Source organism: Carettochelys insculpta, chromosome 7 (assembly GCF_033958435.1).
Source record: "Carettochelys insculpta isolate YL-2023 chromosome 7, ASM3395843v1, whole genome shotgun sequence".
Taxonomy (NCBI): domain Eukaryota; kingdom Metazoa; phylum Chordata; order Testudines; family Carettochelyidae; genus Carettochelys; species Carettochelys insculpta.
The window spans coordinates 2,781,766-2,801,219 of record NC_134143.1 but is presented as its reverse complement, the minus strand read 5'-3'; the positions used below and the strand labels follow the sequence as shown (position 1 = coordinate 2,801,219).

Sequence of the window (19,454 nt, the reverse complement as noted above, 5' to 3'; positions counted from 1 at the left end):
TACTGGCGCCTGGGGGGCGGGGAGGCTCTTTGTGGCTGTGTCCTGGCCAGGGCTCTCCCCACGTTTGGTTCTCTGTGTTTTTAAGCCTCCCCATGGAGTTGTGAGCATTAGTTGCCTCCTGCTCCAGCTTCCCAGAGGAGGGGAGTTGTGGTGGGCTGCAGCCTACAACTCCTGCTCCCTCCTGCTTTCCCCTGACTGTCAGCCTGGCCCTGGGCCTCTTTCCTTTCGCATCAGAGGGACGAGGGACAAAGCTGAGTTGAAGTGCAAGGGCCAAACTTGCGGGCGTGAGGTGAAGCTGTGAGAAAAGCAATGCCTGAGAGTGTGTGAAAAAAGGGGAAGACTTTATCTTATTGTTAACCCCAATACGACCAGCTGGCAGGACTCTGACCAGGGATGCCATGGGAGGGACCTGTGAAAAACATATCATTTGTCACAGAAGCTGCTCTTGTTTCTGTGCTGGAAATCACCTCGTCCTTAGGAGTTCTAAATCTGCCCTTCCCCAAGCAACGTGGACCACAAAAGCTCTCTGATTGCCAGGGTGATATGTGCACTGGGAGAGGTCTACATTTTACTGGGGGGGGGACAGTTTTTACACCCTTGAGTCATGGAGTGACACCACCGAATTTTCTAGCCAAGACCTGTCCAAAGAGTCACCCCGCTTGGGAGTTAAACTCCACAGGCTCCTCTGCCTGACAGGATCTCCACTCAAGCAGAGCTAAGCAGGCCCAGATGGCGTGGCAAGGAGTGAAATGGAGGCAGACAAGAGAACTTGCCTGGGAACAGGCACCATGGCTTAGCTGGCCAAAGCACTTGCCTTGTAAGCAGGGGATCCTGGGTTCAACTCCCAGTGGTGCCTTGTTATCATCTCTTTTTGGGGTTGGCTACTGTTAGCAGACAGGACTGGTCCATGTGTGTATTTGATATGACCCACCATGTACATTCTAATGATTTCCGTGATGCTGACGGACTCATAGTAAAGCTGCTGACAGCTCCTGGCTCCTCTACTAGTGGGGGCAGGGTTCTGGTGGGGGGGTGAGGCTCTTCCTGGGGGTCTGCAGGCCAGGGCTCCCTCTGTCTTTGATACTGTGTTTTTCAAGCCCCCCCATGGAGCTGTCAGCATTAGCAGCCCCCTGCTGCAGGTTCCCAGAGGAGGGGAGTTGTGGTGGGCTGCAGCCTGGGATGACTCCTCCCTTCTGCTTTCCTCTGACTTCTGAATCCTGGACTGAATGCTGGACTAATCTCGACCTTCATAACCTCCTCTGGTGAGGAGTTCCATTGGTTGGCTGTGAGCTGTGTGAAAAATGCTTCCTCTTTGGTTCTGGTAGAGCTGTTGTCTATTAATTTCATTCAGTGATGCCAGTTCTCGTGTTATAAGGAGTAAATGGTGTTTTCATATTTATGGTCTTGTCAGGGGTGGTGTATTCAGAACCCCCTTTATGTTTCACAGGGCAGCGTAAACTTGCGGCCACAGTCCATAGTCCAAGTGCTGTCTGCAGGGCAGCCTGGCCTTGAAGACAGAATCAAGACAGCAAGGTCCTTAATGGATCGGTGCTTTGGAAGGGGCTATGGGGTCACAACCACAGACCCCACAGCAGGGAGCTGGTTTCTGGCTTAATCACATGGCTAAGCAAGTCCAGCAGTCTCTGCAGCTGTGCCAGGATTGTGTTCCCAGCACCCCCACAGAACGTGAAGTTTGCGTCAGTTGGGAACCAGCTGTTTTCCTGGCAGAAGGCCCCTTCTGCAGCCTGGGAAGCAGCAGGAGCATCTGAGCTCCTGGAGCTCCTTTTGAAAGGTAAGTCCTGGGGTTGGGGGGCAGCTGAGGTGGATTAAGCCTGGCTGCTAGTTGGGGCCGTGGCAGGGGACTAGCAGGGTGAAGCTTGGGGTGGGTTAAAGCTGCAGATGGTGAAGTTGAGCCAGGGCCATGCAGGGGATTGAGCTGGAGCTGAACGTGGTGGGGGTGAGTCAGAGCTGCACGGTGGGTGGTGAGCCAGAGCCATGCAAGGGCTTGAACTGAGACTGCACAAGGCCAGGTGTGGTGAGCCAGGGCCAAGGGGGCGGGATTTTGAGTTGTGCTTAAGGTGCATTAACCAGTGAAACCGAAACCTCCCACACACCTGAACCACTGAGACACAACCCCCACTCTGCCCCCTGCCCCCTGAACTGCCAAAACTCAACCCCCCCACCAGCTCTGCAGCCCCAAACCTAAACCTCCCACACACCTGAACCAACAAAACGTAACCCCTCTGCCCTGTGCACCCCGAACTGACAAAACTTAACCCCCCGCCAGCCCTGCAGCTCCAAACCTAAACCTCCCACACACCTGAACCACAAAAACGTAACCCCCCCCGCTGCCCTGTGCACCCTGAACTGCCAAAACCCAACCCCCCGCCAGCCCTGCAGCTCCAAATCTAAACCTCCCTCCACCTGAACCACCAAAACGTAACCCCCCCGCCCCGTGCATCCTGAACTGCCAAAACTTAACCCCCCGCACCAGCCCTGCAGCCCCAAGCCTAAACCTCCCACACACCTGAACCACTGAAACGTAACCCCCCCGCTGCCCCGTGCACCCTGAACTACCATAACTCAACTCCCCACATGTGACCACTATTATTCTAATGAGGTGCTGCATATGCATGGCAGAGCTTCATTAGCAGCTGTTGAAATGGCTCATTAGTATCCCCCTTTTGAAAGTGTAGCCACAGCCTAAGTGATCAGCTCTTCTGAGAAAGTTTTGATATCGATTTCATACTGCTGAGAATTACTTTTTTTAAAGCACGTGTGAGGAGAGAGAATAAATCTGGTGTTTAAACATTTCTATGTTCTGAAGTTGTTGAAAGAATTCTCGTGTTCTGTTCTGCACACACACATTTCTTTGTGATAACCTGTTGCAAATGTTTAGGCTGGAGCCTGGTTCTGCTTTTCTACCTTTTCCCCACAGCTACGTCTGCACTGGAGAGTTTTTTTTCAAAAAAGCTGCAGCTCTTTCAAAAAGTCCTGTGGAGCATTGACACACGAAGCCTGTGGCTACACTGCCCAGCCCTTTTGGAAGTGGCATGGAAATGTGGCCAATAGGAAATGCAAACGAGGTGCAGATTTAAATATTGCATGTCTTATTTGCATAACCACTCAGGACCTCAGTTCTGGAAGAGCTGAAATTGAAAGTCCCAGTTGTGAGTGCAGCTGCTTCCCTCTCCTCTAGCAGCTGAGCCGGTGAAGGACTCCCCCCAGTTTTTATAAGGGCCCCCACCTGCATGTGGCAGGGCAAGCAGTGGCTTCAGGGTGCGAATGAGGGGAGGGCAAGGTACCACACAGCAGCAGGTCAAGCTCCTGTAGTGGAGTCGTTATTCCATTTACCTGACGCACAAAAGGTCCTTCCTTCAAAACCAGGCAGAAGCCTCAATGCCTCTGTTTTTCGAGCTCCCCCTTATGCCCACAAGGGCTCGTCTCTTTCTGCCATAACCTTTCCCTCTGATAAGCCCAACGCCCCTGTCACAGGAGTTGAACCAGACCCTGCTCTGCAGCAGGAGAGCCCAGCAGGTGCATTGCAGCGAGTGCACAGAAACCGTGTCCCTGCACGTACCTGAAGGCTTTTCCCTCACTGATGTCCCTGGCGAGGAACCACAGAGCTGTCTTTGCCTCTCAGCCAACAGAAGCTGTGCCAGGCAAGTGCCCCTGCCCTCTCCCACACCTTCCCTCCCAGCCCCAGCCTGCTCCTGAACCTGCCTCCCACCCCAGCCCGCTCCCCATCAGCCCCCTCCCTCACAGCCTGGCCTGGCAGAGAAGGGGCCAAGCCAGCTGGAGTTGCTGTGCTAACGGAGCAGCTGGAAAGGAGCAGAGCATGTCAGGAGCAGACACAGAGGCTGCAAACCCTGCCGATGGCCGGCCATGGCCCTGGTCCGTATCCACCCAGCAGGGGCACATGGAGAGAGCCGGTGCAGGGCCCAGCCCCAGAGCAGAGACTGACCATGGCCGGGCTGTGCTGCTCTCAGGACAGGGCACAACAGGGCCCTGCTCACCCCAGCAAGCAGCACTGCAGGGTACAGGAGTGAGCGTAGCCCTGTTGGGCAAAACCTGCCCCTCCTGTGTCCCCGGCCGGCCAGCGAGTGGCAGAAAGGTTCCTGGCAGGGTGAAGTTGGGCCGTACAAAAAGGTTCCAGGCATGTTGGGTGAGGTGGCTGGGCGGTGAAGGCAGCGGACTGCTAATCCATTGTTCTCTGAATGCACGTGTGCAAATCCAGCTCTTATCGAACCTTTCCAGTCACCAGCCGGCTGAGCTGTGTTGAGTTCCAGGCTAGTGTGTGACGCCACTTCCACTACAGCTGAGCCTGCCGCCTCCCCGCTCCTGTGCTGGGCAGACTCCAAGCACAGGCCATCTGTGTGAGGCTGAGCTGAGCTCTGGCTGCAAGGGGTGGGATGATTTCATTTGCCTCACAGACCCCAGGCTGTCTCCAGTGTGAGCCCAACAGTGCTGTGTTCACCTCAGTCCCCTGCAGTGCTGCTGCCCAGGGAGAGCAGAGACCCAAACACTGCCAGGGTGCAGGGGTGCAGTACCCAGGCAGACATGGGGGCCAGGTGGGGGCAGCCCTGGTTTAGCTGCAGCCAGTGATATGGGCAGCTGCCTCTGAGGAAGGGCCTGTTCCCAAGGCTGAATCAGGGGCTCTGGTCTCTCCCAGCTCCTGCGCTGGACTGGGCAGTGCACACCTGTTAAAAGAGCAGATACTTGCCCAGGGGAAAGACATTGAACCTCATGTTCAGCTGCAGAGTGGGACATGGGCAGTCGTTCCCAGAGAGCACCTTGAACGTCTCCCCTCCCTGTGGAGGGAACGGGAACAGCTCTGACCAGGAGGCTGGATTTGGAAGAGGAAGTCAGGGCCATGAATGAAGTGCAGGGCTGGGCAGCTTTAGCAGAACACAGTGTCAGATGGGGATAGACGGTACATTTGGGGAAGGGGTCCTGAGGGGTTTGTGGTGAGTCTGAAGCCTGGACCTAAACACTGCAGTGTTGAGCATTACTGACCCATGGCTGTGGGGCTGGCATCAGCCTGGCTCACTCGTGTCTTGCTTAGGTAGCTCTGAGCCAATGTGTAAGACTCAGCAGTTATGTCTCTTTGGGTGCTTTTCTCTGCTGCATTGGTCCCTTCTGCAGCTCTCTCTCTGGTAGGGCTCTGCCTGGCCCTCTGCCCAGCTCTGCCCCCTGCCTGGTGACTATTTACTGCTCAGAGCACAGGCTTGTTCCTGGGCCTGGGTCAGGCCCTGCTGCTGCTGCTGCTGGCTGAGTGTGGCACGGCCTAGGTGTGTCAGCCTGCACCAAGGGAATTTCTGCATCAGACTCCTGAGCCCCCCGGCCGTGGGTCTGGTTCTCCTGCCCAATGCAGCCCATGGCAAGCAGAGCCCTGAGCATGTGCATCACACTGCACCTTTGTGTGATCGATGGGAACAGACACCTGAGCCTCGGAAGCTGGGAAATGAGGCAGCTGAGGGACGGGTTTGCTCGGTGTTCGGACATTTGCAGAGTAAAGTGTGAAGTGTTTAAATCCACTTCAAGCAGCCAGTGCAACCCCCCAACATACTGGAGCCAGAGATGAAAATGGATTTCCGTTCAGAAAACCATCCAAACAGGAGCACGTGGGATAGCTTCATCTGCAGTCACGTGTTCCACCACTGAGCCAGGCTCTCTCTGGCTGGACAACAGGGAGAGTTTTGTTACTGTGTAGAGGCCGCTCCACCTTTCCAAGCAGGAACATGCCTATGACAATATGACTGGAAAAGGGATTGTTGGAAATTGTGCAGCCAGACCAGTTTAAAAGGTGTGTGACATGGTGAAAGTATTTAACTCCAAACTCTACATGGGTTAAATTTCACTGGTACGGGCACGTTCAATGCAGCCCAGCACGTTCCTGCTGAAAACAACACATCATATTGTCACGAGGGCTGACATTTTAGCAGTGTAGAAGCTCTGCTGTCCAGCACCTCAGGGAGCCAGGCCGCTGGATCACCACGTGTGCCAGAGAGAGGAGTTACTGCCACTGACGGCAAACCCAACAATATCTGATCGATTGGTGGGTGTTCTTCCGTAGGTTGTTTCCTGCTTCTTTGTAACCACTGATGTTGCTCCAAGTGGCTGGGAGAGAACTGCCCCACATATGCCGGAAATCTGCCTCCCTGAGGGGCTGTAGCTCTGTGTGTGGGAGAAGCCAGGTCAGCTGGGGACAAGCTGCATCATGCACAGGGAGAAATAAAGTTTAATCAAACCCTGTTTGTAAAGCCGCTGTGGGTTCAGGAAGGGAAAGGAGCTGGGGAAACGGCTTGTCCTGTAGGCAGCTTGAGATCAGTGAATCAAAACTAAATTTGTGCAAGAGATGATAGATCAATGGTTTAGCATTTGATGGTGGCTCCAAAGGCCCTTAGTTCAAATCCAAACCCTTCTCTCCAAAGGTAGTTACTGATCTCCCTTCCTCAAACACACTCTGGATTTCTCTTCTTTAAATGGAGCTGAGCTGTCAACATTTGCCTAGTGCCAATGCACATAAACGTCATAAACCCCTCCCTAAACAGGCAGTAGATAGTGACATGAGCAATGTTGGGTCTCATCTCTATTAAGAGGGGCTCTTCCCAAATCTATCAAATGTGTCACATTCAGCCCCATGTATCTGTTTGCTTGTAAAGGTGGGTGTAGAGAGCATGTCAGTTACTCTGTGAATTCCCAGCCAGGGCTATTGTGTCCTCCCTCAGCCACATACTCCTCTACAATCACCACCAGCCTCTCCAGTCTCTGCTTCTCCCTTAGTTCTCTCCTGGCTGGTTATTTTCAAAGAAAAATGACCCTGTCTCGTCACTCTGGAGCTGCAGCAGGAAGGGCGGAGATGGACGTCTGGTGAGGAGAGCAGCAGAAGTGGAGCAGGAAGCAGTGTCCTGAGAGGTGACAGAGCTGGAGGGTGGGGAGGAGTGCAGGGTCGCAGCCTGCCAAGTTACATGTGCTCAGAAAGGGCTGAAAGTGCAGGTCCCCTGGTGTAATGGTCAGCACTCAGGACTCTGAATCCTGCGATCTGAGTTCAAATCTCAGTGGGACCTTTGTGTGGTTCATTGTGAATCTTTCCCAGTTCTGGGTTTTGTTCTCAGCAGCTGCCTCCATGGGAGGGCTTTTCCCTGCTGCCTGCTGAATTAGTTCCCCTGCAACTTGATCTCTGCTTGGGTGCCCCACTGACATGGGTGTAATGTACAGGGGGCCTCAAAATTGTCCTGGCTGGTTTGAAATGCAGGAGGACCTGTGGCTGGTGCTGCAGACTTGACCTTCTGCTGTGGGGAGTGGGATGTTTAGTCCCTCAGGGCAGGGCAATTATCTGCCCCTTCCCCAGCTCTGCCCAGCCCTCCTCAGCAGCTGGGAGAGACCAGAGCCCCTGAGTCAGCCTTAGGGACAGGCCCTTCCCTTACAAGCAATCGGCTGTGTCCCTGTCTGCAGCTGAGTCACAGCTGCCCTTTTCCCTGGGCCTGGCTGAGGCACCACATCCCCCAGCTGTGTTTGAGTCCCTGCTCTGCTGAGGTGAGTGTGGCCCTGGGGGGCTGACACAGCAGCCCACCTCACCCTCACAGTGAGGACTGGCTCTGGGCTCTGGCCTGTACAGCTCTGCTGTCATTGTACAACCATTTACCGTCATATCATTAACTCCACTCGTACTTAAATCCTACTTCTGGGCGCACGCGCACACCATGCGGCAGGCACGGTGCCGGGGAAGCTTGGTACGCCTTGCCCTCATGCATTGGCCCAGAACCTCCTAAAGCAAGACATGAGTGAGCCAGGCTAACACCGGCGCCACCGCCATGGGTGAGAGGGGGGCCCTGAGAATGAAGGGACCAGACACCCATGGGGTGACGCCTGCCCCAAAGGGCTTGGGGCTCCCAGGGCTGGGACAGATGCCTGCCAGGCCCCCTGCTGCTCTGCTTGGCCACAAAAAAAGAACCTAGATCAAGAACCAAACCCTGAGAGCAAGAAAACACACGCAGAGACTGGAACAAATCAGAGTCCTCAGAATGACCCAAACAAAACGATAAACGTGTGAGGGCATCTGCCCAGCCCAGGCTTGCCTGAGGGCCAGGCCAAGTCACTGCCCAGGCTGCACCTGGAGGAAGAGGCAGGGAGCAGCTTTTGATTGTCAGCAGGAGCAGAAGGGGCTATAAGGCAGGGATGGAAGTTGGTAACACAGAGGCTCTGGGAAAGACAGTCACTTGTGTGGCTGAGGGTTCAAAGCCAGTAGAGCCAAATGAAGGGGCAGTTGTAGGTGGCAGTCCAGGGAAGGAGCAGTGGGAGCTGGGAGGGAAAAGCCCAGAAGTGCTGAGTGTCAGATCCCTGCTGGGCTGGAACCTGAGAGAGATGAGCCTGGGTTCCCCCAGCAGCCACTGCTGGAGTAGCACAGATGGGGCCTGTGGCAGGGAACAAGACTGCCAGAGTCGCTGTGGGAGTGACAGAGAATTGAAGGGCCATTAGCCCAAAAGAGGGGAAATATGAAGTTATCCAAAGCACAGCTGAGTTGCAAGCTGGGCGCTGTTGGCTTCTGGCAGGAAGAGGTGCAACCACAGTTAACAGGCGGGGTGCAGACACTGACAGGGACTGCTCATCCTGGCAGAGTTAATGCCGAGGGTGAACCATCCAGTGGAAAGCAATTGCTCCGTCACACTGAGCAAATGCACAGAAGAAAAACACGCTCCAGAAGGCTCTCTGAGAAAGGCAGAAGAAGGGTTTGCCTGGGACTTCAACCCAGGACACCTTCCAACCTAAGCAAGTGTTATATCCATAAACCAAGAAGCCCCTTTGAGAAGAAATGTCCTGGATATGCTCCAGGACCAGGTGTGAACAAAGAGCCAGTGCTCTGATCAGTATCACACCTAACTTCACCTTTCCAAGGTCATTTCCAAGATCTCTTCACAGATCTGAAGCAAGAAACCAACTTCACACTCTGAACAGATCACAAACCACACTGTGTGGGAGAAAAACACCGAGAAACACGAAGTCAAGGAGAGCAGCAAACACACTCTTTGGGAGTAGTATAAGGAAGTTCAACTCAAGACTTCTTGTGCCCCAAGTAACACTTGGCCTTGCAAAACAAACCCAGCTGTGGAGGAAAAACAAACATCTCTTCTCACAATACCTGCACCTGACCTCACCTCCCAAACCCTTCCCTACACTCCCTCCTGCCTAGAGTGAGATTCACACACCCTGAGCTGGGTGGACTGGTGTTGCTGGGCTTAGTCCTTCCCAGCCCCTTTACCTGCCTGGTCTGTGTGACTCTACCCAGCACAAACTGAGCTCGCCCTGGTGCGTTACAGGATCCAAACACCAGCAAAGCTGGGGAGGCCCAGGTGTTGGGGCTGACAGGGAGTCAGGTGTGGGTTCCTGGTGTCCTCCATGCTGCTGGGCCTGTCACCTACCTGCTCTCACAGATGTGCTGAGCTACATGGGCAGGTGCTGTACATGCAGCAGGGACAGTTCTGTGAACTGCAAAAGTCTGCAGCTTGCTCTTGTTTTGATGGATGATCATTCAGAGTCTATCAAATGTCTCACATTCAGCCTCATGGTGTCTCCTCACGTTGTACGTGTGTGTGCAGAGAGGATGTCAGTTACTCTGTGAATTCACAGCCACAGCCATTATCTCCTCCGGTCGGATGCTCCTCGACAATCACCACCGACCTTTCCAGTCTCTGCATCTCCGTTACTTGTCTCCAGCTGGTTATTGTAAAAGAAGAATGGCCCTTTCTCGTCACTCTGGGGCGTCAGAGAAATGTGGCCCTGCAGCCAGTTGGAGTCAGCAGCGAGAAGGGCTGGGGTTGATGTCTGGAAGAGGAGAATGGAAGAGAAGGAGCAGGAAGTGAAGCAGCTGGAGGCAGGCAAGGAGCACAGGGCACCAGCCTGCCAAGAGTCACAGATTTCCAAGAAAAGTCCAACTGCAGGTCCCCTGGTGTAATGAGCAGGGCTCTGAATTCTGCAACCTGAGGTCAAATCTCAGTGGGATCTCTGAGGGCTGTGATGGGTCACTGCAAATCTCTGGCTGTCCCAGGCCTGTGCTACTCCATCCAGATGCACATTTAGGAGCGGGGCTTAGGCCTTATGTTGGATGAACGAGACAGACGGCAGTTCAGCCTCTGAGAGGTTTGGGTCACTGACATAAATGCAGTGTGTGGGAATGCAGGGGGGACCTTGACTACCTGAGAGCCTCCATAAAGAGCCAGTGTGGGGCAGACCCCACTCACCTAGGCCATCCCCAAACCAGCATGTGGCCACCACACCCATCTGACACTGTTCCCCTTAAAACTCTGGAGCCTTCACTTTCCATGGCTGGTGCCTCAAACTGCTTGCATATGTGCGGGGTTAGCTGGTGAGCTGGAGTCGGTTCCATGTCCATACTCTCCCACTGTCGGTTTTCCTCTCTCCCGAGAGCCCACGATTGTGAGCCTGCAAATGTCTCTCTTTTCTCCAACGTTGGTCTCCCTCTTACTTCAACCAGCACTACAAAATTGACCTGAACTTATTCAACCTAATTTTGTAGCACAGACATACCCAGAGGCACTTCACCTGGGCTGAATGGGATTTCTAGGTGCCACAAGAGTCTGTGCTAAAGTGCGGCCGTGCACGTTTGGCTGAGGTCCTGGATTCCTGTTTCTATGACTTCCCCACTTCCTACAGAGGGAGCTCTTGAGGCCAGAAGGCCGGGAAAGGAAATGAGGAGCAGAGAAAGCCAATGGAGCTGCTGCTGAGGGCCCTTGGGAGAGTTCTCCTGCTGCTCCTTCCTGTGTGAGGAGTGCCGCGCAGTGTGGGCTGAGGGTGACTGTCTCTCAGCTTTGGGAGGCTGGCTCCAGGGATCTCCGAGCCTCACCTGGCCCAGGTCCACTAAGAAGCCTCTACGTCAGGCTGAGGTCGTGACTATGAAGCCTTCATCTGCCACGTGGGCTGGAGAGCCTGCCTGTCATGGGGTGCACTTGGGCATCAAGAATTTGGGTCATGGGGTCAATGCAATGGGGCGCAGAGGAGAACCCTCTGATCAACACCCTCTCTGGCCATTGGGGAAGGACTTGCTAGGCTGCGTGGAGGGCCTGGTCCTTCTCAGTCCCAGGGTGAAGGAAGTAGCTGAGTGACGGGAAGGAAGGAGGTGGCAAAGGCCATTCCCAACGGCTGCCATCCACGCCCCTGTGCATGCTGGAGTCTCCTCCCATCAGGGCTCTAGTTTGCTCCCTGCCAGCCACTTGGCCTGTTTCCTTTCCCTCCTTGCCCCTCTGCCCATAGCAGCCAGGGAGGAGAGGACAGGCTACCTGCCCAAGGCTGCTGCCTGCTGTTTTTGTTTCCTTAACTCCAAACGTGTTCCCTTCCTCCTGGAAAGGCTCTCCAGGCTGTCTGCTGGTCAGCACTCAGAGGGGCAGGGAATGCTGGGGCACCGGCCAGCCAGAGAAGCAGCAACACCTGCCAGCATAGAAGGAGATATTGTGTTTCTTCCTGTTTTTAGCTGGGGAACATTTGCAGGCGAGACAGCTGGATAACCAGTGCACCCCAGAATGTCAGCTGGGTCCTTCTGCCCCTCCCCTGAAATGCAAAGCACCCGGGTGGCGCTCACCCCGGCACACATGGATGGGCCACCCAGCCCCCAGCACCCCCAGCTCACAGCCTGGCTCTGACCCCCAGCCCAGCCCCTGCCCCACTGCTAGTCCCAGCCCCTCCTTGCCAGGTCTCGCCACTCTGCACCACGGGCTGCCAGGCTGCAGGCGCCCCCCACAGCAGGCTGCTGGCCATGGCCCGGGGGCTCACGGGGCAGGAAGAGGCTGCTCTATGTGGGGTGTGCAGTGACATGCAGGGATCTGGTCCAGGCCAGGCATGGGCAGTACCAGGGCTGGATCTGGGCCGCACATACCTGCCTGGATTAGGGTAGGGATCGGGCCTGGGTCTCCCCCCCAAGCTTCTGCCCCTCATGTCACCCCCACCTGGTCCCAGCCCAGGGGTGCTGACATCCCTTGGCTTTGGGGGCCATGGTGGAGAGATGGGCCTGGCCACCCCCACCGCCCCATAGACCCCCCCTACCTGTCCACTGTCACCCAGCCCCCCAGAACCCTTCACCTGTCCCCCACCGCCCCACAGATCTCACACCTGTCCCTTGCTCCCCAGCACCCCATAAACCCCCCTACCTCTCCCCTGCCCCTCAACAGTCCCATATACATCCACCTGCTCCCTGACCCCATTCTTAGCCACTTCGGGCTAGATGTGCTTCCCTTGTCTCTCAGTTACAGGGGCAGTGCTCACCACGCACTCCAGGGCTGGAAGCGTTTCCCTCCGTGGCATTCCCAGGGACCAGCTCTGGTGCCCTCTGACATGACATGCCATGTGCCATGGGAGAAGGGGGCTGTACACTCCCCAGCTGCAGCACCAGGGAGGCAGAGCAGGGCAAGCCCCTCACCCAGCCTGGCTTTCTGGATGCAGCATTGGGCTGAGTAGAGGACCCCAACCCTGGTCCCCAGCTGCAGCTCTAGGTGGGCCGAGAACACCCACCCTGCTCTGGGCAGCAGCGCCCAGCAGATGTGCTGCTGCCAGTGCCCAGAAACTGTGTCCCTGCCCTTACGTGCAGGTTTTTCCCTCACTGATACCGCTGGGCAGGAACTGCAGCAGAGCAGAGCATGGCCATGGGTGGGCTGTGCAGCTCCCAGGGCCGGGCACCACAGCCGGGGAACAGGGAGCTTTGGTGCAGACCTACCCAGGTCCTTGTCTCAGGGTTTTCCATTCCACCGCACAGAGGCAACTGGTGAAGGGGGATCGGGGCAGCACTGGCCACATGCACCACAGCCCTGGGAAGGGCTGGAACAGCTGCTCCTCTGCCTCAAGCCCCGTCCCCTCCTGCCTTGCTCTGCCCCTTCCCTGCCCTGTCTCTGCCCCTCCTCCTCCTCCCGCGTTTGACGGTGGGTGCAGTGGGAGTGGGTGCTGGGGGGTACAAGTGACCAGTGACAGGTCCCCCAGAGCTACACGGGGGTGAAGCCCTGCGACCGGCCATGGGCAGGAGGTCAGAGCAGGGCACAGTAGGGGCTCTGGCCGAGTCCCTGGGAGCAGGAGGAGCGAGTGGGGCCGAGCTTTGGGCTCCAGGTCCTGTGTGTGTCTCTGCGCCCCAGGCACTTTCTCCCACCCCTGGGGTTCGTCTCCTCTCTCTGTGCCCAGCCCCAGGTGCTCCCCACGGGCGCTTTCTCAGGAGCTCCCCACACGGCATTTAGTGCAGGCAGGGGCCATGTTCTGCCTGTGCTCTTGTGCCGGTGGGGAAGTGCCCAGCTCCCAGCGCAGCAGGAGAAAACGGCACTTTCAACAGCCTCTCTCTGGGCACCGCTGAGCAGGGACCCCGGGGGCTCCAGGGCGGGATGGCCACAGGGACGCCTGCCTCAGGCCCTGTGGCTGGTGCTCCAGACTGATCTATTGCTCTCAGTGTCAGAGAGGGGAGTGTGACATTCATCCCCACAGGCCAGTGTCTGCCCCTTTCCCAGCTGTGCACTGCCCAGCCCGGCCCAGCAGCTTGGACAGAGCAGAGCCCCTGAGCCAGCCTCGGGACAGGCCCTTCCCTCAGAGACAGCTGCCCATGTCAGTGGCTGCAGCTGAGCCAGGGCTGCCCCCACCTTGCCCCTGTGTCTGGCTGGGGCACTGCACCCGGCTGTGTTGGGGGCCCTGCTCCCCCGAGGAAGCCGCAGTGCAGGAGACAGGAGTGAGTGTAGCTCTGTTGGGCCAAACCTGCCACCCTGTGTCCCCGGCTGAGCAGCCAGTGGCAGAAAGGTTCCTGGCAGGACTGACGTTGGTGGATGTGAAAAGCCCATAGAGGTAGCAGGGGAGGTGGCTGAGTGGGGAAGGTGATGCACTAATAATCCGTTGTGCTCTGCATGCCTGGGTTCAGATCCCCTCCTCCCTGCACCTTCCTAGTCACAGGTTTGCTGAGCCCCAGCCTCAGGGTGTAATGTTGCTTCTGACACACCCCCTCCCCTGAGCATGCTGCCTCCCAGCTCCTCTGCTGGGCTCATGCAAAGCACAGACCAGCTCTGTGAGGCTGAGCTGAGCTCTGGCTGCCAAGGGTGGGGGTGGGATGATCTCATTTGCCTGACAGGGCCCAGCCTGTCTCCAGTGTCAGCCCAGCAGTGCTCTGCTCACCTCAGTCCCCTGCAGTGCTGCTGCCAGGGCCTCAGCAGGGCCCCACGTGCACCCAGGGGTGCAGTGCTCTGGCAAGGAGGGGGCAGCCCTGGCTCAGGTGCAGCCAGTGAGGGGGAAGGGCACCTCTCCAAGGCTTGAGATGGGGCTCTGGTCTCTCCAGGCTCCTGGGCTGGGCAGTGCACAGCTGGGAGAGGAGCAGGTACTTGCCCAGGGGAATGAATGGTGCTCTGCCCCTGACAGCAATAGATCCAGCCACAGGCGGAGGGGCAGGTCTCCACTCAACTGTGCCACCCTGTGCAGCCCTGAGTTCTCCTGTGCTTCTCAGCAGCTGGGGAAAAGCCTCTGTGGGACTCATCTCCTGCCCCACAGTTAAGAGGCCCCTCTGGGGGAGTGGCTGCTTTTCTATCCCATTTTGAGGCTGGCTGCAGAGCACATGCTGCTTTGCAGGGGGGAGCAGCCAGGCCCTGTGATCTTTAGGGAAGTCCTCTGGCCACATGGAGTCCGGGCCCTCCCCTCCTCTTGTGCTGGCCTTGGGTGCTCGGTAGCATTAGGGCATCCCATGAAGGTGTCAGAACTAGCAGCCCCTGCTCCAAGGGCCCAGAGGGGGACAGATGAGTTGTGCTCTAGCCTGGAACTCTTCCCTTCACCTGCTGCCCCCTGACTTTCTTAGCCTGCTCTGGATGGTCCTTCCTTTAAATGCTGTGTGTGCAATAGGAACAGCCTGGCAGCTCCAGGTACAGGCACCACTTGTTTGGCAATCAGGAGAAGCTGTGAAAAACACAGCCTCAGTGCTCATGTATCTCTACACAGAATGGTAAGTTCCAGGGTCCCAACCTATTGCAGCCATGTTGGTAAATCAGCCCAGCCAGAGACCTATCTAGCTCCAGTGGGCCTCACTCATCCAGGAGGAGGAAAAAACACTTCCTCAGGTGCACCTGTGGATAAAGAAGCCCAAGCTTTGGGGAGACAGAGATTTACAGCAACAACACAACCAACAAGGAGACCACTGAGATTTGAACTCAGATTGCAGAGATCAGACTCCTGCTGTTTACACCCCAGGACCTACCAAATGGAACTTCTTGGGGCACCTGTGACTCTTGACAGGCTGGCACCCTGCACTCCATGCCACCCTCCAGCTGTTTCACCTCTCAGGAAACTCCTTCCTGCCCCATTTCTACCACTCTTCTCCCCGAGACATTGAGCCCAGCCCGTCTTACTGCCGGCTCCACCTGGCTGTAAGGTGACATTTCTCTGAAGCCCCCAGCAGGATGAAAAGGGTCAATTTTTCTTTTACAATAACCAGCCTGCAGGGAATTAACAGAAGTGCAGAGACTGGGGAGCTTGGTAGTGCTTGTGTGTAAATATCTAGCTGAGGGAGAACACAATAGCCTTGGCTGTGAATTCCCAGAGTAATTAACGTCCTCTCTCCACACATATCTACAAATTGTGCAGAGACCTTTCCTGCTGGAAGTGAAATATTTGATAGACTGTGAATGAGAACCTCTTTACAGAAATGAGACCCAAAATTCCTCATTTCAGTATCAACTGTAAGTTTCCCTGTGTAGCCAGATTTCAACAGAGGGAGGGGTTTGCTAGGTTTATCTGCATTGGCACTGGTAAATATTAAGGGTTCATCTCCATTTTCAGGATCCCCACACTATAGAAATCCAGAGTATGGTGGTTAAGGTGAGAAAACTCTTGTCATACAAGTGGCTGCCTTTTAAATGGGGAGCATGGATTAGAAAGAAGATCACTTCATCTGAAATCAAACACTCTACCACTGGCCCACACCCACATTTCACTCTTGCTTGAATCACTAATCTTCAGGTCCCTGTTGGACAACCTCTTCTTCCCCAGGCTCCTTTTTCTGTCCCATCCTAGAGTAGTTTTTTCAAATGGGGGTTGATTAAACTTTCTCTGCCCAGCTGCACAACACAGCTTCTCCACTGACCTTGCTTCTCCCACTCACAGAGCTACCATCACTCAGGGAGGCAGATTTCCTTTGTGTGTGGGACAGCGTTTTTCTGTCTGCTTGGAGTCTCTTCAGTGATTATAAAGAAGTAGGAGAAAATCTACTGAAGGACATCAGCTCATCTGGCAGGTGTGGCTGGGTTTGCATTTAGGGTAGGTAAGTCTTCTATCTGGTGCATTTAATTATCTAGCTTGCCCTGTGAGTGATAGATAATAGAGCTTCTACTATATTAATATGTCACAGCTTATGAAAAGATAAACATGGGGATAAAGACACATGTAGTTGAAATCCATTGTAAACTTTCCCACAGAGCTGTCAGTACCTGCAGTGGGAGTTCATCTGGGTAAATGTGGAAAGCTGTGAGTGTATGTGATGACCCTTGAAAGTGAGCTTGTGGGTCTAGGGGTGTGATTTTTCCTTCCCGGTGGCTGTGATCTTGGGTTCAAATCCCCGATAAGTCCTTTCAGTGGGGGAAGCTGTTCTAGATTTGATTTTCCCAAATAGGGAGGAATTGGTCGAAAACTTGAAAGTGGAAGGCAGCTTGGGTGAAAGTGATCATGAAATCATAGAGTTCACAACTCTAAGGAAAGAAAGAGGAGAAAACAGCACAATAGAGATAATGGATTTCAGGAGGGCAGATTCAGGAAAACTCAGAGAGCTGGTAGGTCAGGTCCCATGGGATTCAAAACTGAGGGGAAAAACAGCTGAGGAGAGTTGGCAGTTTTTCGAAGGGATATTTTTGAGGGCCCAAAAGCAAGCTATCCCGCTGCACAGGAAAGAGAGAAAATATGGCAAAAGACCAGCTTGGCTTAACCAGGAGATCTTGCATGATCTCAAAACAAAAAAAGAATCGTATAAAAATGGAAACAAGGAGAAATTACCAAGGATGAATACAGACAAATGACACAAGAATGCAGAAGCAAGAAAGGCTAAGGCACAAAATGAGCTAAAATGAGCTACAGGAATAAAGGGAAACAAGAAGGCTTTTTATAAAGATTTTAGAAACGAGAGGAAGACCAGGGACAGGGTAGGGCCATTGCTCAGCGAGGAGGAAGAAACAGTAACAGGGAACTTGGAAATGGCAGAGATGCTTAATGACTTCTTTGGTTTGGTCTTCACTGAGAAATCAGCTGAACGAATGCCCAACATAGTGAACGCAAGTGGGAAAGGGGTCGGGTTAGAAGTTGAAATGAAAAAAGAAAAATTTAAAAATCACTTAGAAAATTAGATGTCTGCAAGTCACCAGGGCCTGATGAAATGCATCCCAGAATACTCAAGGAGCTGGTAGAGAAGGTATCTGACCTTTCGCTATCATCTTTGGAAAATCATGGGAGACAGGAGAGATTCCAGAAGACTGGGAAAGGGCAAATATAGTGCCGATCTATAAAAAGGGGAATAAGAATAACCCAGCAAACTACAGGCCAGTCAGCTCACCTTCTGTGCCAGGAAAAATAATGGAGCAGATAATTAAAGAAATAATCTGCAAACACTTGGAAGGTGGTAAGGTGATAGGGAACAGCCAGCATGGATTTGTCAAGAACAAATCATGTCAAACCAATCTGATTGCTTTCTTTGATAAGATAACAAGCCTTGTGGATCCGGAGAAGCAGTAGATGTGGTATACTTAGACTTTAGTAAAGCTTTTGATATGGTCTCGCATGATATTCTTATTAAAAAAAACAGGCAAATACAATTTAGATGAGACTACTATAAGGTGGGTGCATAACTGGCCAGATAACCGTACTCAGAGAGTAGTTCTTAATGGTTCTCAAGCCTTCTGGAAAAGTATAACAAGTGGGGTTCTGCAGGGGTCTGTTTTCGGACTGGTTTTGTTCAACATCTTCATCAACAATTTAGATATTGGCATAGAAAGTACACTTATTAAGTTTGCAGATGATACCAAGCTGGGAGGGGTTGCAACTGCTTTGGGGGACAGGGTCATAATTCAAAATGATCTGGATAAATTGGTGAAATGGTCTGAGGTAAACAGGAGGAAGTTTAATAAGGACAAATGCAAAGTGCTCCACTTGGAAAGGAAGAATCAGTTTCACACATTTAGAATGGGGAGAGACTGTCTCGGAATGACTACAGCAGAAAGGGATCTAGGGATTATCGTGGACCACAAGCTAAATATGAGTCAAGAGTGTGATGCTGTTCCAAAAAAAGCAAACATGATTCTGGGATACATTAACAGGTATGTTGTGAAAAAGACACGAGAAGTTATTCTTCCGCTCTATTCTGTGCTGGTTAGGCCTCAGCTGGAGTATTGTGTCCAGTTCTGGGCACCGCACTTCAAGAAAGATGTGGAGAAATTAGAGAGGGTCCAGAAAAGAGTGACAAGAATAAGTAAAGGTCGAGAGAATGTGACCAATGAAGAAAGGTTGAAAGAATTGGGCTTGTTTAGTTTGGAAAAGAGAAGACTGAGGGGGAACTTGATAGCCGTTTTCAGGTATCTAAATGGGTGTCATAAGGAGGAGGGAGAAACCTTGTTCTTTTTGGCATCTGAGGCTAGAACAGGAGGCAATGGACTTAAATTGAAGCAGGGGAGGTTCAGGTTGGACATTAGGAAAAAGTTCCTAACTGTCAGGGTGGTCAAACAGTGGAATAAATTGCCAAGGGAGGTTGTGGAATCTCCATCGCTGGAGATATTTAAGAATAGGTGAGATAGATTTCTATCTGGGATGGTTTAGACAGTATTTGGCCCTGCCACAAGGGCAGCTGCATGGACCTGATGGCCTCTTGAGGTCCCTTCCAGTCCTCATGTTTTCTGATTCAGAGTCTTCCAGGTGAGTCTCTTTTTTTTGGAAAAGCCATGCTCCAGGTAAGGCTTGAACTCACAACCTCAGCATGTCTATTGCAGTACTGCTCTATAAGTACTGTGCGCTAACCCATTGCGCCACTGGAGCCATGTTTTTGGGGGTGGCCCACATGACTTAGGGGTCGGGTCATATTTCAGCCCCAGGACCTGTTTGGACAGGTTACAGCCCCTCACCTCCACCACATCCATGTTGCCGAACGCCACTATGGCCTTGGGACCCAGCAGGGGAGTCACACAGCGGAGCCTGTCTGCGGGGCCAGTCTGGGGCAGATCACACACCCTCTCCAAGGCTGTGACATGGCATCAGTATCCTCCCCCTCTTAACACCAGGGCAGCAGTTTGAGTCCAGTTTCCCCACAACACTGGCAGCTTGGGACCCATCCCCACTTACCCCTGCTCAGCCCCCTTGGCTGCCTCTCCTCCAACTCCAGCTCATGCTTCTGCTGTTTGTAGCCAGACAGAATTCCCCTGCTCTCCTCTATCCTGCCCCTCTGAGGTGCTCCAGAGCACAAAGGA

General features: G+C 53.9%; 3 non-coding genes across 3 annotated transcripts; 2 read left to right on the top strand and 1 right to left on the bottom strand.

Annotated features, from left to right (window-relative positions):
• The first annotated feature begins 782 nt into the window (after positions 1-782).
• Positions 783-856, top strand: TRNAT-UGU (transfer RNA threonine (anticodon UGU)). Its single transcript has one exon. It is a non-coding gene; the product is annotated as a tRNA-Thr (tRNA).
• A 6,142-nt stretch (positions 857-6,998) lies between these two features.
• On the top strand, positions 6,999-7,070 carry TRNAQ-CUG (transfer RNA glutamine (anticodon CUG)). The gene has a single exon. It is a non-coding gene; the product is annotated as a tRNA-Gln (tRNA).
• Positions 7,071-18,933: 11,863 nt separating this feature from the next.
• TRNAI-UAU (transfer RNA isoleucine (anticodon UAU)) lies at positions 18,934-19,026 on the bottom strand. The gene is given in 2 exon segments: positions 18,934-18,969; positions 18,989-19,026. It is a non-coding gene; the product is annotated as a tRNA-Ile (tRNA).
• Positions 19,027-19,454: the final 428 nt, after the last annotated feature.